Source organism: Cyprinus carpio, chromosome B9, assembly GCF_018340385.1.
Source record: "Cyprinus carpio isolate SPL01 chromosome B9, ASM1834038v1, whole genome shotgun sequence".
NCBI lineage: Eukaryota > Metazoa > Chordata > Actinopteri > Cypriniformes > Cyprinidae > Cyprinus > Cyprinus carpio.
The window spans coordinates 9997650-10013882 of NC_056605.1; the positions used below are offsets into that span (position 1 = coordinate 9997650).

Sequence of the window (16233 nt, forward strand, 5' to 3'; positions counted from 1 at the left end):
TCGTAGTTTCACTGTAAAATAAAAAGGAATATTTCAGAAAAAATATAATTCGTAATAGCAATAATAATAATAATAAGGATTATTATTATTATTGCTGCTATTATGAATTATATTATATTATTATTATTACATATAAAACATAATAACAAATATTGTACAGTAATTTCACTGTAAAATATATAAAGGTAGAATAATATATAAAATAATAATAACAACAATAATGCATCCAATAAGTTGTGAAAAAGTAAAAGCTACACTGAAAACTGAAGTTATTGAAACTGAAAAACAATAACCCTTCTGTGAACTTAGACAAAAGTTAAGTTTTGAAAAGGGACGATGAAGGAATGAAATAAGAGAAAAAGCGTCAAAGACGTAGTGGGAACTTTACCAGCCTCTCCAGCCCTAAAATAAAGTCTGGCTGTGCAAAGAGTGGGAACAGCCTATTCTATGGGTGTCAGTGTGACATGAAGATGAGGCACTGTGTTCCCGAGGAAGATGAAGCCAGAGTCACACTGAACCCTTGCTTGACAGAAGGAACAGCCTGCTCCTCTTTCATCTTCTTCTTTCACATTCTGAAAAGCACTGGGAAGATTTCTTGAAATTACAATCTGCCCCCTTTTTTCAATCCAATTTCCAGTCTTTCTCCTTGATGCTTTATCCCATTTCTCTCTCTTCCAGTCATGTGAAGTTGAGCTGAGATCAGGATGACCCCAGCAGAATCGCCTACCATCTCTCGAAACTGCCCAATAGCACCCCTTCAGAAAATGCCCACTCAAAAAAAAAAAAAACAGTTCGTGCTGGGGAACTGCTAGGCATTAATTAGGCGTGAATCCAGTGTCTGAATCCAGACGCTGATCTCAGCGCCTACACACACACACACACACACACACGCACACACACACACACGGTATATACTTTTCTGCTAATGGCCGAGACGCTGAAGAGTCCATCTGAGCATATAACTGAACAGCACAGACAGCTTGAGTCAGGCAGACACATATCAGCGTCTGAGAAAGTGCACTTATGATATATTCCCAGCAGGAATGCCGCTATACCTCATTTGACCTGGCAGCAGAAATGGATTAAAAAACCTCTTGTGCTGAGCATATAGAAACATAAATATACTGTATGTCCATAGAAATAGAGTTTTACAGATGTCTTGACCTCAGTAAGTCTCCACGTAATATATATATGGTTCTCATGGGAAACATGCTAGGATATGAACTGCTTGATTTAAAAACAGACAACAGGAAAATCAAAAACTGTATGTCCCAACATACATGTATACTACAATTAAGTATTTAAATATTTAATTATTTAGTTAGTTAGTCATTTATTATTCTTATTTATTTTTTGTCATTTTTTATTTTATTTACATACTATAAAATTGCATAACACTATATAATGTTTATTCTACAATGAGTTGATTATTTGCCTGGACTACTAATTATGGCAAAAAAATATGACTAACCCTCTGTTGCGTGGTTTGAATTGAATTAGTTATTTTTATTAAAAATAACAATACCAAATTATTGTTAATTCTATTAATATTTAAAATAACTTTTGTGACATGCAAATGTACTTTACTGTCACTTTTGATTATTTAATCCACTTCCTTGCTAATAAAAATATACATTTATTATATTTTCTTTATTTCAAAAAATAAATAAATAAATCTTTGTTTTTTTAATGATTTTACTTAAAATTTTGACCCCAAACTTTTGAACAGAGTGTAATTTACACATGTAAAAGTTCTTATTTAAGAACGTGTTGACTGCTTACAACGTAATGGGGCACCTATCTGTACTCTATCATCTTGCCATAGAAAGTGCCTTACAATCACATCTGGTGCTCAGTTGGAAGCTGGTGCCATGACCTCACCTGCTCAGGAAGCTGGTGAAAAGACAAGGCGACCGTGGGCATCCATCCTGGATCATTCTGACTCATCTCCAGAACCCTCACCACTGGAGCTGTGGGAGGACACATGGAAACTGCCTAACACATCAGGCTTTCCTCGCATTGTTGGCCCTGATGCACTGGCCAAAGTGAGGTGTACACGCTTGCAGCTTACTGGTGATCTGGTGAATAGAGTTCTGGAACAAGAGAGAGCCACAGGAAAAGAAAGTTACAGGCTGTTATGTGTATGCACGATACAATCAGATTTATCTCACGGACTCCTCATTTGCTTCCATTTTTTATAGCACAAAACAGGAGTCCTGGTACATCCTCCTCTCCTCACCAGCTGTCACCACTTCATGAAAGCCCAGACAGAACCTTATATTGTTCTTTGCACAGAAACCTGTACATGGATTTAAAGAAACAAATCCAGTCCAAAAAAAAAAAAAATACAAAAATAATAACAAAAAAATTTGTCGGCAATTACACACCGTCATTTTGTTTCAAACTGGTATGATTCTGACTACTGTGAAACACAAAAAGAGACTGCAAAATGTACAGAGACACTTCTTTTTCCATATGAGGATGTAAGTGAATAGGGACTTCGAGCAGTTAACCCTTCTGGGGTCAATTACACACCATTACGCGCTTTGAGGCATCGTCTCTAACAACACAAAAGAGGACTTAAATTACACTTTCAGTTTTAACTGCATAGATACGAGCCATCCATCAATCGCAACTGTAATGGGTCGAATTTTTATTTGTAATCCACACATAATACCAACAAAAACTTTGTGCACTTGTTATACTTATAAAATAAAGATAACAAACAGGGTATGCCTGTCTGCAGCCTTGGTCTGCGGTGATTCTTTATTTAAAAATGCATCATTACAATGAACTGTAAATCAGCAAATACTCCACTACCAGAGACATGAGAGAGATATCTATAGAAAAGCTTGACAGGTCTACTTTTAAACTATGTCAAGTCTTATCGACAACAAATATTCCTGTGATCCTATTATGTATATATTTTATATTTTATTTTTTGAAACCAACGCGATGTCCAGTCTTTCACGCCACGCCTTGCATTATATCTAATGTGACCACTTCCATCGCGCCGAGCGCGCTATTGGCCTTATAAAATCATCCCCATGAAGCTCGCGGGCGTGGTGCACGCGCCCATTTACACCACAAACAAAGCAGCGAGTTTTTTACATTTTAACTTTGCACTTTGCGCTGAGCGGAATGAGACTGTACTTCACCAGCAGAAAAGACTTGCTTTAGACAAATAAGAAAGAGATTCACCTCAAGAAGCTTTGGATATACCTTTGGATTATTGATCAAAAAGCGGCGTTGATCAACATAGATCCTAAGTCTTTTTGTTTTTTTTTATCTTACTTGGGATCAAAGGTTTTCACATAACCTGTATCACATTTTACTAGTTATACTTCTTTCAAACTATAATTCCTGACTAAATGTAGCAATCAAGTGAAACATTATAAAGTTTTCCATTCACAGCACCCTTCGTCTCCACCATGCCAGGATGTTTTTTTTTTTATTTCTCTTTTTTTAATGTTATATGTAACATAAACAGCAATATGATATATTGTAATATATATATATATATATATATATATATATATATATATATATATATATATATATATATATATATATATATATATTGTTGCTAGCCTAATGTCCAAATATGTTTATAACTATATATATATTGTATAGGCCTACATACAAAGCATGCTTGTGTTAATGAATGTAACTAAGCTTCTGTTCATAAATATCTACTCTGGTGGTAAGTATTTTGAATGTGTTATACCCGTGCTCCTCTGAGGTGTAAATGTATCAGAGTAAGCCATAAATAATCACTGATAATATGTGTGCTATGTGGTAATTGTGTTCTTTTGTTTTCTAGAAATTAGTACTAGTATCAGTGACCATCACAAAAAACGTGTTAATAATGTAGTTTAAAAAAAAAAATTTTGTCCTCAGAGTCTTTCTCTTGTAACACTTCTCTCTCTCGTCACACACCTGGTTGCTGAAAGGCCTCTTATGCAGCTCGTTATGCAGGCCTTTGCTCTTCTCAGGTGTGAATCACAGCATTATGCAGGCATAGTTGGACACCTTCCCAAGATATACCTTTCCTACAACAAAAAAGTGCATCTTAAAAAATTCTGTGAACGAAATGAAAAGTCTTTCTAGAACAAAATGTTAATCGATAGGTGTTTTATTGCCTTATTTAAGTGACTGTTAAAAAATTTAGTTTTTTCACTAACCATGCACAGACTTTTGTTACGTTCAAGATATGGAAACGCAAAATAAAAACAGTTTTGGAAAGGGCTTGAATCCAACTTTCATATGGTACCTAATGGTAGGTTACCCTCCAAAAAGAGGTAAAATTTCACCATGTGTTGGGTTTTCCTAGACTGCATCACATATTGATTAGGTAACTGTAATCAAATTACATAAATCTAAATGTAACACATTACTTACTGTGTTTACCAGAAAGTAATTAGATACAGTAACTCTCAACCAGACATGTAGCCTTTAACGACTATTGCATTTGACAGCACAAAGCACAGGCACTCAACATATGTGCTCTAGAAAGTTTTTCATCCCTTGTCCCAAGGTCTTTGCTATTTCTCTGTCTCATAGGAAGTTATGAGTGATAAAAATATCTTTGCACTCCTTCACACCAGAGTTGTCTGTAAGAATTGATCACCACTAACTTTTATTCATAATTTTTATCACGCAGAACTGGCATGGAGACCTGGAGTGGTAAAAACATTTATAGAAGTACTGCATTAGGCTTCGTTCAATACTGCACCCTCTCTGCAGTATTTCAATCAATAAAAAAACAGTAAGGACATTCTAAAAACACAACACACTAAATGTGTTACTGATGGAGTATACAAGATTAAAATTCAATACACCACCTTATTAATAAAACTTAATAGGCAAGCAGATTAGCTCCGTGAACATGAAAATCATTGAGCTAAAACTGCATGCTAAGCATTTTTCTCTTTACAATGTTTTTTTCTAAGGGAAAACAAGAATGGAAGTTACCACCTTTGGGCCCAATATATTCCGGTCATCATAGTGTTCAGTGCAAACCCTGATATAAAAAAAAAAATAAAAAAATAACTGGCAGTCAGCAGAGAAAAGCCTTGTTTTGCCTCCAGGTAAGTGTAAGTGATTTACATATAACCTCAGCAACACTTTGACGATAAGGATAATACACACACACACACACACACACACCACACACACCACACACCACAGTGTATTAAAAATACAGACATCTGTTTCCAATCTCACTGAGAGAATATGCGGGAAAATGTACACTTCTAACCTATGCTAAGTTCCTTTTACAGACACTTGTCTTTCCCTTACCCATCCTCCCTCCACTTTGCTCACTCAGAATGGTCAATAGTATAATATAATGTTCTACATGAAGAGATATTCACAGGTCATGTTGGGTATTATTTAACTGACTCAGGGCGACTGGTACAATGGTCTCATTTATATTTATATATAGACTATTTTCTCACTGTAGAGGGTGTGCCTTTCCAGAGCTTTCATGCAAATTATCTTCGGGTCACAAAAGGTTGTAAAACAAGTGGTGCCAACCCTGTTCCTGGAGATCTAACTACCGCAGAGTTAGTTATAAAGCCCTGCTTCAGCACACCTGCTGATTATCAAGTGCCCTGAAAGATCTTTAAGTAGCTGGTTAAGCCGTGTTTGATCAGGGTTGAAGCTGAACTTTGCAGGAAGGTAGATCTCCAGGAACAGGGTTTGGGCCACACTGGTTACCGTGTAAACAACATGATATATAAGACTTGTTCAATGCAAATTCTAATTGTTCGTTCCTGTCTCCGTTTGTAAGGTTGTTTGTCTTGGTCTGAAGTACTTAAGGAAACTGTTGCCCATGAAGATCAGGGCACTTCTTTAATGCCCAAAGTTCTACTTTTTACACATACGCAAGGCGACAGGCATACAGTCTGTGTGTGATGCAAATTTCTGTCATTCGGAATAGTTGCACAAGTAGTGTACACACAGCACCTGAATTTGAAAACTAAAAAGAGTAAAACAATGACAACAAAATAGTGGAGACAGCACGCAATAACAGACGATCACATTGACAAGTGCTTGTGAGCGAGAGGATATGAGAGGGTATATACAGCCGGTAGAGACTCAAAGTGTTATAGGAATAAGAGTAAAAGATTTCATTCAATCAGAGGTAAATAGGAATAATCAGCTATTTAGATAAATTCATCTTATAAATGAATCAATAATAATTGGAATTCGAAACCTAAATTCCGAGGTCAACAATAAAAATGGAGTCAGATCAGAGAATTTAACTTAAAGGGGTGGTTGATTGTGATTTTAACGCTATAGTAAGTGTTGCTAATGTTGCTGGTTTGAGCATAAAGTTGCAGCACGTGTGAAAGTTAAATGCAAACGGAGATATCGGCTTTTCAAAATCCTGGCAGGTTAATGCCTACAAAAATAGGCTATTGTAAAGGCACTAACAAACGAGCCTTTTCCCAGGTCCGTTACATCACGAAACCCAGATAAAAAAAAACCCCACCCCCGGGAACACGCAACAAAGGGGAGGTTGAGGCCAGTGTTGTGGCTGCTTTAGAGAAGAGGAAGAGGGAAAATCGGGGTGGCAGTTAAAAAAATCTGTTCATATTATGAATTGCGATTTGTCTTCTAACGATTCTATTAGATTTAACAAGTTTCAAAACCAATGTTCTTTAAAGCAAGCAGTTCCTCAAGCCTGTTCCTCACGACACCCTAGCTCCAATAAGCTCTGCATCTCTCCCTCTCATCATACAGATCGTTCAGATCATTCTACCAACAAAAACTGTTCCATTTATACACTTATTATTTTTACATAGCAGATGAGAAGCATTTATACATGGACGCGCATACAGTATGCTGGCTGTAATTAAAGCTTTATCAGAATAAAACATGTATATTAAAAGCTAACAGAAGCGAGTAGCATTTACAAACAACAGCGTGTCTTAAAAGTATGAAACAACAACCAACACAACCACATATCATTAAAAGCAAGTGACTTGCACATGTTCTGCGCAATCCTCTTCATTAATATTTTCTGAGTCTCAACTGCGCTGCAAAATTGATAAGCAATATAGAGGACATCATTGTTGACAATACAACCAGACAACATTCTGAGCTTGTTCAGGAGCCGGGCTGTTCAGACATGCTCTAAAGGTGCTTTAGCGAAAAGTCACAACACAACTGAGCCAGCTGACCAAATCTCAGCCCATCGCATATTTCTTGAGGCGAGGGGCTTCATAAAAAACAGGAAATAATCGAGGTGTTTGTCAGAGCAAGGGACAGATCGGTGTTGGAATAAACCCTAAATTATATGAAAAAATAATGTTTTTTTTTTTTTTTTTTTTTAAATAAAGCATGAACACATGTTAGACTGCCACCCCATACACACACAATCAAGCCTAGGAAAAAAATAAAAAAATAAAAAGAACATCAACCACCCCATTTAAATTAAATAACTTTGCGCACTGGATAAGAGCCGAACACGCAGGAAACCTTCATCCACCATTGGATTACCTTCGTATGGGACAGTTGTTTGTGGACCTTACATGGGTTGTTTCTATAAGAGTGTGGGGGGAAAAACTATTAATTGATGTTTACAGCATGGTGTTCTTTTTGAAAACAACGGTCTGTTGCCCACCTTATGGACCAAACTCATTAGTGCAAAAATAAATTTAAGGCGTCATATACGAGCTGGAGCAATAAAAATTCTGTTGCAAGCAAGCACTGATATGAATACCATAGAATATAGTATAAAAACTTACATTTTTAATAAGACAAAATACAAGGGAAGTGTTTTAAATAACGGATGGAAATCTGCAGACGTTTCTGCGGAGCCCTGCACATGCAGACTTCCATGTGTGTGTACTGTAACTTACGAGGCACCAAAACCTGAAAAAAAAAGGCAGGATCTGAATAATTGATGTCATAGGCCAAGGAGCCTGTGCTGAGTCAGCAACGACGGCGGCAATGAAGCATGCATCGTTTTCATGTGACATTTTTACTGACGCCAGCCGACAGAAAAGAGATGGGGAAAGACGGCGCGCCGGCAGGCCACAATACATTACAAATCACCCATTCAAAGGAATAAATGAAAAAAAGCTGCCATTTACAACCGTTCCAGTCTTTCAGTGAGGGTGAATGACTAATGAAAAAAAAACACATTAAACTAGATGTTATTTATTTATTGTTGAAAGGATTTCAACAAATCTCCTCTACCGCTCTCGTCTGGGAGCTATTGAGAGCGTTAGATAAATAAACATCTGTGGGTTTGTGTGAGGCGCCTGTGCATTGAATGTGCTTTATTGATGTAATCAAGCCCTGGACAGAAAAAGGACAGATTAGAGAGGGAACACTGTGTGCTTTACTCATAAACTCCTGCACAACCCCTTACCAGGTCGTGGTGACAGAAACTCAGGTTCAATGCAGTGTAGAAAACGTGTGAACATAAAGCACATTTCGGTACATATATGTACCTGCATACCACCAGCATGAGAAATGCGGTCAGGACGAAAAGCGACGAAGCACGTCTCCATGTGTGCAAGAATGGGCATTAGTTTCTAATAGATGGTGTGTTTACAAAGAGCCAATTGCAGTGGTTTGAAAGGAGGCCGTTGGGTAAGTGTAGGGATGTGAATTCGATGGGAACTGACAATGATTTTCTGTAAGGCCTCTGTATCTTCACTCAATGTGGACAGAGAAATATGCTATATGTGTTGTAATATCTGGTCACACTTGATTTTAAGGTCCAATTCTCGCCATTTACTTTGACTTTTGCCTTCAAACTCCTTCTTTGTTGCTGAGTACATAAATTAGTAAGATTGTTGTTCATTTTAGGTTATTGGGTAGGATTAGGTACTGGTAGAATGTGGTCATGCAGAAGTATGTGCTTTATTTGTAGTAATAAACAGTCAATCTATTATTAATAGACATGCTAATAAGCAACTGTTTTAGTGAAAATTGCGGTCCCTATAACTAAAGTGGTACCATGTGTGTGTGTAGTGTGTGTGCGTGTGCGTGTGATGTGTGTGTGTGTGTGTAGCATATATGTGCTTTAACATCTTAGCACAGTAGTGAATTATACTACTGTTCAAAAGTTGGAGTTGGTAAGATGTATATTTTTATTTATGTTTTTGAAAAATAGTCCCTTATGCTTACCAGTGTTGCATTAAATAAATAATAAATTAAAATGAATAGCAAACAAACAAATAAATAACCTGTTTTCTATTTGAATTCACATTTAAAAATTTAATTTATTCTAAACTAAATTTTCAGGATCATTACTCCAGTCTTCAGTGTTCAACATGATCCTTCAGAGAAATTCATTCTAATATTTTGATTGTTATATATATCTATACTATATATATATATATATATATATATATATATATATATATATATATATATTATATATATATATGATATATTATATATCTATATATATAGAGGAGAATCCGGCAGCAGTGAGCTGTTCTCTCCCACAGTATAACAGTGAGTCTCTGCTGTTTATTCATCAGTATCCAACAACCAATCCAAATCACCCACCCTAATCACTGCAAACATTAACAGCCCCAAATCCTTCCGCCCCACTAAACCACACTGGCCCTATGAGACTGGACACAATCACACTCAACACTTCTTCTAAAGCCTGTTGTTCAAACCACAAATACATATGTTTTTAAGACAGACGTTTGGCTGATCAGATTTATAAGTTTTTAGATGTACAGGCACTTTGTGTGGTTGTTGTGAGCCTGCAGGCTTTTTTAGGAGATACCAAACACTCTGGAAACAGGAAGTTCACATCTGGAAACAGGAAGTTAAATTGAGCATCTGGATGGGCTGGGTTGGCTCAGGTCAGATTTGGGAGCTGGCAGTGGTTCTTATGTGGACTTACCCTGAGCTGCACTGCCACAGTGACCGGTCCACAACGCTCCAGTCTCTGCAGGAAGGATGTTGCCCCCTTCTTCTTCAGGAGCTGCAGAGGGGGGGAAAAGTAGACTGTTAGGATTGTAATTAAACAACAAACATAGAAATAAACTACATAACATATATAAATGTGTAAACAGTTTATCTTTTTATTTCATTAATTTATTTCATATTTATTTATTATTTAACTGCTTCCCATGGCCATCTAAAACATATCATCTAAATCATTAAAATATTATATCAGATACATCGGTTAGGTTTTTATGGTTTATAAAACATATTTTTTGTGCTTCCTGTAGCTCAAGTGGTAGAGCATTGCCCCCCCCCGTTACCAAGCGCAAGGTTAGGGGTTCGATCCCCGGGAAACACATGATAGGTAAAAATTGATAGCCTGAATGCACTGTAAGTCGCTTTGGATAAAAAGCGTCTGTAAAATGCATAAATTTAAAATTTTACCATTTTTTAAATGAATAAATTTAAATATATATAATGTATTGAGAATATGGAGGCTTATACGCGAGGAGAAAGAACAAAATAAAAAACACCTTTAATTTTATTCAGAGGCTCAAACTAAATAATGAACTGAATGATTGAATTAGCATTCAAAAAAGGATTTTATAACACTATAGCAGATCTGCTTATGTAAAATCTACATATACATATCACTTGTCACTCAGTATTTCCCAATATGTCTTAAGATGACATTTCAATTCTTGATTCTTTTTGATGAAACTCTGTCGTTTTCATTGTGGGGAGCCTGATATATGAGATGTTTTTTTTTTTTGCCTCTTAGAATGGGACGATTGTCATCTTCATGCCCTTTTAAGATGAAGTTGGCATGGCAACAGAGTTGTACACGAGCTTGACTGAATCAGCAGCGAAAATAAACAAAAAACACAAATTACACAGTAATATACACACCGGATTCAGATTTTTTCACCCAAAGGGAAATACGGATCACAATATTTCAGGTAAAGGTTGTCTGGCTATGTTTTCCCTTTATTAAAAGGTCCTACTGATAAACCCTGATGCAGTACATACCTAGTGAATCTCTAAATGCATGTTTTAAAGGGTTATCTGATGCGATTTCGTTTTTCCGTCTCTTTGGAGTGTTACAAGCTCGGTGCATAAAGAAGGAATCTGTGAAGTTGCAAAGACTAAAGTCTCAAATTCAACGAGGATATTCTTTATCAAAGTAAGAGTCAATCACACCCCCCAGCTAAAATGGCTTCTTAATCTCTATGTAACTATGTGGGAAGATTTGCATAACAACGCCCAAATGTTCATGCAAAGAAAGAAGGCGTAACTTTTATTCTCTCTGTTGCCGCTGCTGCCATGTAGTGGAGTCGCTGTGTGTTTCCTTGTGAAAGCGAATCTACTTTTTGTTTGGTCTTCCAAAAGAGGACACACAACTAGAAATGAGTGGTTATAAGTTTTATTTCAACACTGTTCCAGAACAGTTCAACCCAAAACTATTCAGACGTGCTCTGACGCGATTTTATGGAGGATGAGGACTGTTTCCTGAACAGTAGCCTGCAATGCGTCTGTAGAGGCAACGGCTGTTTCTATAAAGTTGGCTAGTTTAAACTTTGCAAGGACAGTCTGGTGCTTCTGACTCACAGTCTGTAAGTACGTTTTTTTTTATATTTAAATAATTTGCCAATGATGATTCAAACGCGGAGTTTTGGAGCAGTTAGAAGTAGGCCTGTAGTTTATCAGATCACAAATGCAGACATGGTTTTATGTTTACGCAGCGCAATACCGCAACACAACGAAAGTGAAAAAAGACAGTATAAGTCATTATAATCAGTAATTATGTCCCCACTGGATGTCAAATAAATTTGTAATGGGTTTTATTGGTTTTGTTCTCGTCTAGTGATGTCCGGATCGTGAACGAATTGTTCTATTTAACCGGATCTTCTTAGTGAACCAGTTGAACCAGTTCACCAAATCGAATTGAATAGTTTGAAACGGTTCGCTGGCCCCAGGTACGCACTAATCCACAAATTACTTAAGTTGGTTTATAAACGTGCCTGACCACTCCCTCTGATGTGAAATAAACCAATATCCCGAGTGATTCAGGTACTCCTAACAGTACATTGACTGAACACCACTAGAAGGAATCGATGATGGGATGTGCACGAGCAGAGCAGCTGGACCTGCTGGGAGACGGTATTAGTATCTTAAAGGGGCGAACATTTCCCGTGCAACATGCTTGAGGCATTCGACAATCACAATGCACTGGATAGCTGGCCAATCAGAGCACACCCGCTTTTTCAGAATGATGAGCTTTGTAAGAAGAATCGACGCATTTCAGAAAGTGTAGGGCAATAGAGGAGAAAGCTATACATGTACATTATATGGAAAATAAATGTGGTTTTTTTGAACCTTAAAACCGCATAAACACATTGCATTACACCAAATACACAAAATAAATGTTCTTTTTAGCAGCATCATATGACCCCTTTAAGTCACTGGTGGAAAATAAGTTCAAATGCTCTAATGGATGTAGGTCACTAGAATAAAAGCAGCAAATTTAATTTGAATTAAAGGTGATGATTCAAGAACTGGAAAGTTGCCAGACATCATAGTTCTGCACTATGATCATTGTGCTCCTTTGTAACCCAGGAGGGGGTGCTGTTCTGGGAAAATAACACACAGTAAGTCACTCTAGATTGAGGTGGTGATTTAATGATAGTTAACCTATGATTGCAGATGTCTGATTTTTTTTTTTGTCTTGATTCTTTTGACTCATGCAGCTTTCATTATGTTTTTGTCAGGGTTTTTTTCATTAATAGAAAGTTCAAAAGAACAACCTTTACTTAAAATAGAAATTATGTGTATATGGCTCAAAGGCAAAAACAGAATATTATAAGGTTGATGCAGTTTTTAATGTGTCCTGTTTCTTTTCTCTTTTTATCCTTGAAAAAAATAGACAAATTTTTACAATATTATAGAAAGACACCCCATTAAATAATGTCATTCAGTTTAACACATAGTTCACATACTTAGAAATCTTGTCAGACATATTTAGAAACAAAGAATCATAAGATGCCATTAAAAGGATCTATTTAAGGATCACAATGCAACCTGAAAAAAAAAAAAAAAAAAACTAATTCATTGTAATTCTTTGGCTAAAAGAATGTTTTATTCATTTAAAATGTAATACAATTTAGCATGATCACTTTTTTCTTTTATTATTTTCATTATTTGAATAATTACAGGTTGGAAAATACCTGTTGTTTCAGTTTACATATATATATTTTATTCTTAATGATTGATGGAACATTTTTTTCTCTCTATATATTTTGACATTTTTATTTCCATAAGGTCATTTGAAACATTAAAGTAGACGCGTGTACTATATATAAGATTTCCCATGTATATGAAAAATCACAAAAAAGAAATACATATAATATTAGTATATATATATATATATATATATATATATATATATATATATATATATATATATATATATATATATATATATATATATATAGTAATTAATCATATTAATAACCACAAATAACGGGACAGAGAGACAGCCAGACGGACAGAGAGAGACGGACCAGCGAGACAGCCAGGTGTTACTTTCAGTACCAGCTGGTGTTAGAATCAAAGTATCTTTCCCAGTTGCCATATTAAAGCAATTAAAGGTGATATAATATTGTTTTCAAAAGCAAACACCATTCAAACGGTGCAGTGTTTAAAGGAAAATTTATTTTTTCTCTATCAAACAGCTGTTCTGGGGGGAAAAAAAAGGCAGACGCTGATGGATACTACTCAGGTCATGTAGATATCCACCCCCCCCCCCAGTAGGAAAGAAACTGATTATATGTCACAGAAAACCGCTGCTTGAATAATGCGAAATCTCTTTCGGGTGTCCTGATTTCCATTTGATTTAATTTTTTACTCCGAGCACGGGCCGCACCACACAGATACTACTCAATTTTCAGGACAAACAAGCAATGAGTGAAAGAAAAAAAAACAAATACAAAATTACTTAGGTGCAACTTTTTATTCTAGTTTCTCTCATCAAAGGGCAAACCAGATCTAACCATCAACACTCATTTGTATTCTTATTTCTGTTTCACGGCCACTGCAGGATTGTCATCATGGTTACGTCATATTACTTCCCAGTCACTCTATGTGGAACATGAAACATGGCCTTATGTAAGACGGGCAAAAAGCAGCGGTATGTGGGTAAACCAGGGGTGCCAACGGCTATGTACTTGGGTATTTAATAAAGACTGAGCCAACCCGCCCCACCCCACCACAGCATGACAGAATTATAGACAGAGGAGTAAGGAAAGGAGAGTGATAAAAAGACAGAGAAAGAAGCTGAAGAAGGAAATACAGAATGGAAGAAAGTGATGTAAATGTAATGGACTGACTTAAAACAAGGGACGAATAATACACCGTGGCCAGAAATTAATAAGTTAAACGCTACATCAACGTTAAACTGGAGAACCAAATAAAATACTGATCAAGGTGTGTGGTGTAGTTTGAGTTGTTCCACCCCCAATCGACAACACAGGAGGCTGAGCGAGACCGTACCACGCGGGCAGCCGCACAACACCTGTGGATTCGCACCGCGCAGTTCTTTTGTTGTCTCGTGCTACAATACAGTATGATGATCTGACAGTGCAAGACTATTTCTCTAACACACACAGACACACCCACACACACACAACAAATAAAATACACCACTGAGGATTGTAATTTAACATTTTTAAATGTTTTACAAAGCATTTAGATGATTCTGGACCTCAGTTGACAGTTTTTTGTGAGTTCACACAAAAGTCATGCTCACAGAACCAGGCAACTGCACATTCTATGAAATTACAAACTGAGTCTATGAGGAAAAATGGGGACGCCCTGGAGTGGCGTACCGTGAGCCTAGCTCGAGTCGATGCGCCTCGACAGAAGAGGAATTCCTCGGGTGGCACGCTTGTGCGAGAGCGCGGCACCAGAACTACCCGCAAGTGACGTCCCACTGTGGGTATGGTGCCCTGGTGTGTGATTTGACCAGCACGGTTAGCAAGCCCTGTGCTTTTCTTTCGCGATAGGGTGTAACTTATCTGGCACTCCGTGGCAGCAAGCAGATCCCAGTGAAGGTATCGGGAAGTACCGCTAGAACAATTATCACGACGGCTGTGTGAGAAAGTTTGTTCTGGCTGATCTGGGCAATGTTGTGGGCCGAGTGGCATGTGCGTGGCGGCTGATGATCGTCACTGTCATGTAGAACTATGGTGAGGGACAGTGAAGTAAACACTGAGTTAAGATCGGTAATGCCAGCGCTGAAACCTTCGTTCAAGGCAGACGGAGGGAAGCCATGTGCGTGGACCATAAACATACAGCATTAAAACGTATGTTTATTTTATGTTGAATATTCAAGCATCGCTGAATTTCTTTTATAATCAAATTCATAATCCATACTTAAAGATTATGTTAGTACTTGAATGATAGTTGTTTTTGGAAGATAGACACAGCGGTTGTTACAAAAATAGAAATAGAAGGTGAGAATAAAATAAACATTAATACAAATATATATAATTTTTGTTGTTGTTTTTTTAAAACTAAACAAAGAATCTATTTTCCATGTGAATACATGAATAAAGAATTACCACCACAAACACATAAAATATGTATGTTATCGGTCCATATAATTAAAGAACACACACACCACAGAACCCAAAACACCACAACCACACACAAACACACACGAACACGAAACACACAGTTGCCCAACGGTTCAAGAAGGTTTGGGATCAAGTACTTTTGTTTTTTAAAGAGTGCTATTAGCTCCATCATCCCCGCGGAGCTATTGCATTTATTTGATCAAAAAGACAACGAGAAAAAAAAAAAAAAAACAACAAAAAAAAACCCAGTTATATTGCAAATATGTTTATTAAATAGAAGTTATTTCTGTGATATCACAAAATCAAACTAGGTGATTTTCCATCAGACTTATCCAGTATGTAAGGTCACCACAATCATTCAGAAATCATTCTAATATACTGATTTCTTATTAGAATTATCAATGTTGGCAACAGTTGTGCTGCCAAATTTTTTTTTTGGAAATGGCGATACTTTTTTCAGGATTCTTTGATGAATAAAAAGTTAATTTGAAGAACATTTTTTATTAATATTATTATTTTCTTATAATATTATTATTTTTTGTTTCTTCTTATCAATTTAACACATGCTTGTTGAATAAGTGCTTGTTTTAATTTCTTCAAATAAATAAAGAATGAAAATTTACTAACCTCAAACTTTTGAACTGTAGTGTATATAGTTAGAAAATATTTC

General features: G+C 36.5%; 1 pseudogene; it reads right to left on the minus strand.

Annotated features, from left to right (window-relative positions):
* LOC122138458 overlaps window positions 1–16233 on the minus strand; it is a 119589-nt pseudogene that overhangs the window by 23791 nt on the left and 79565 nt on the right.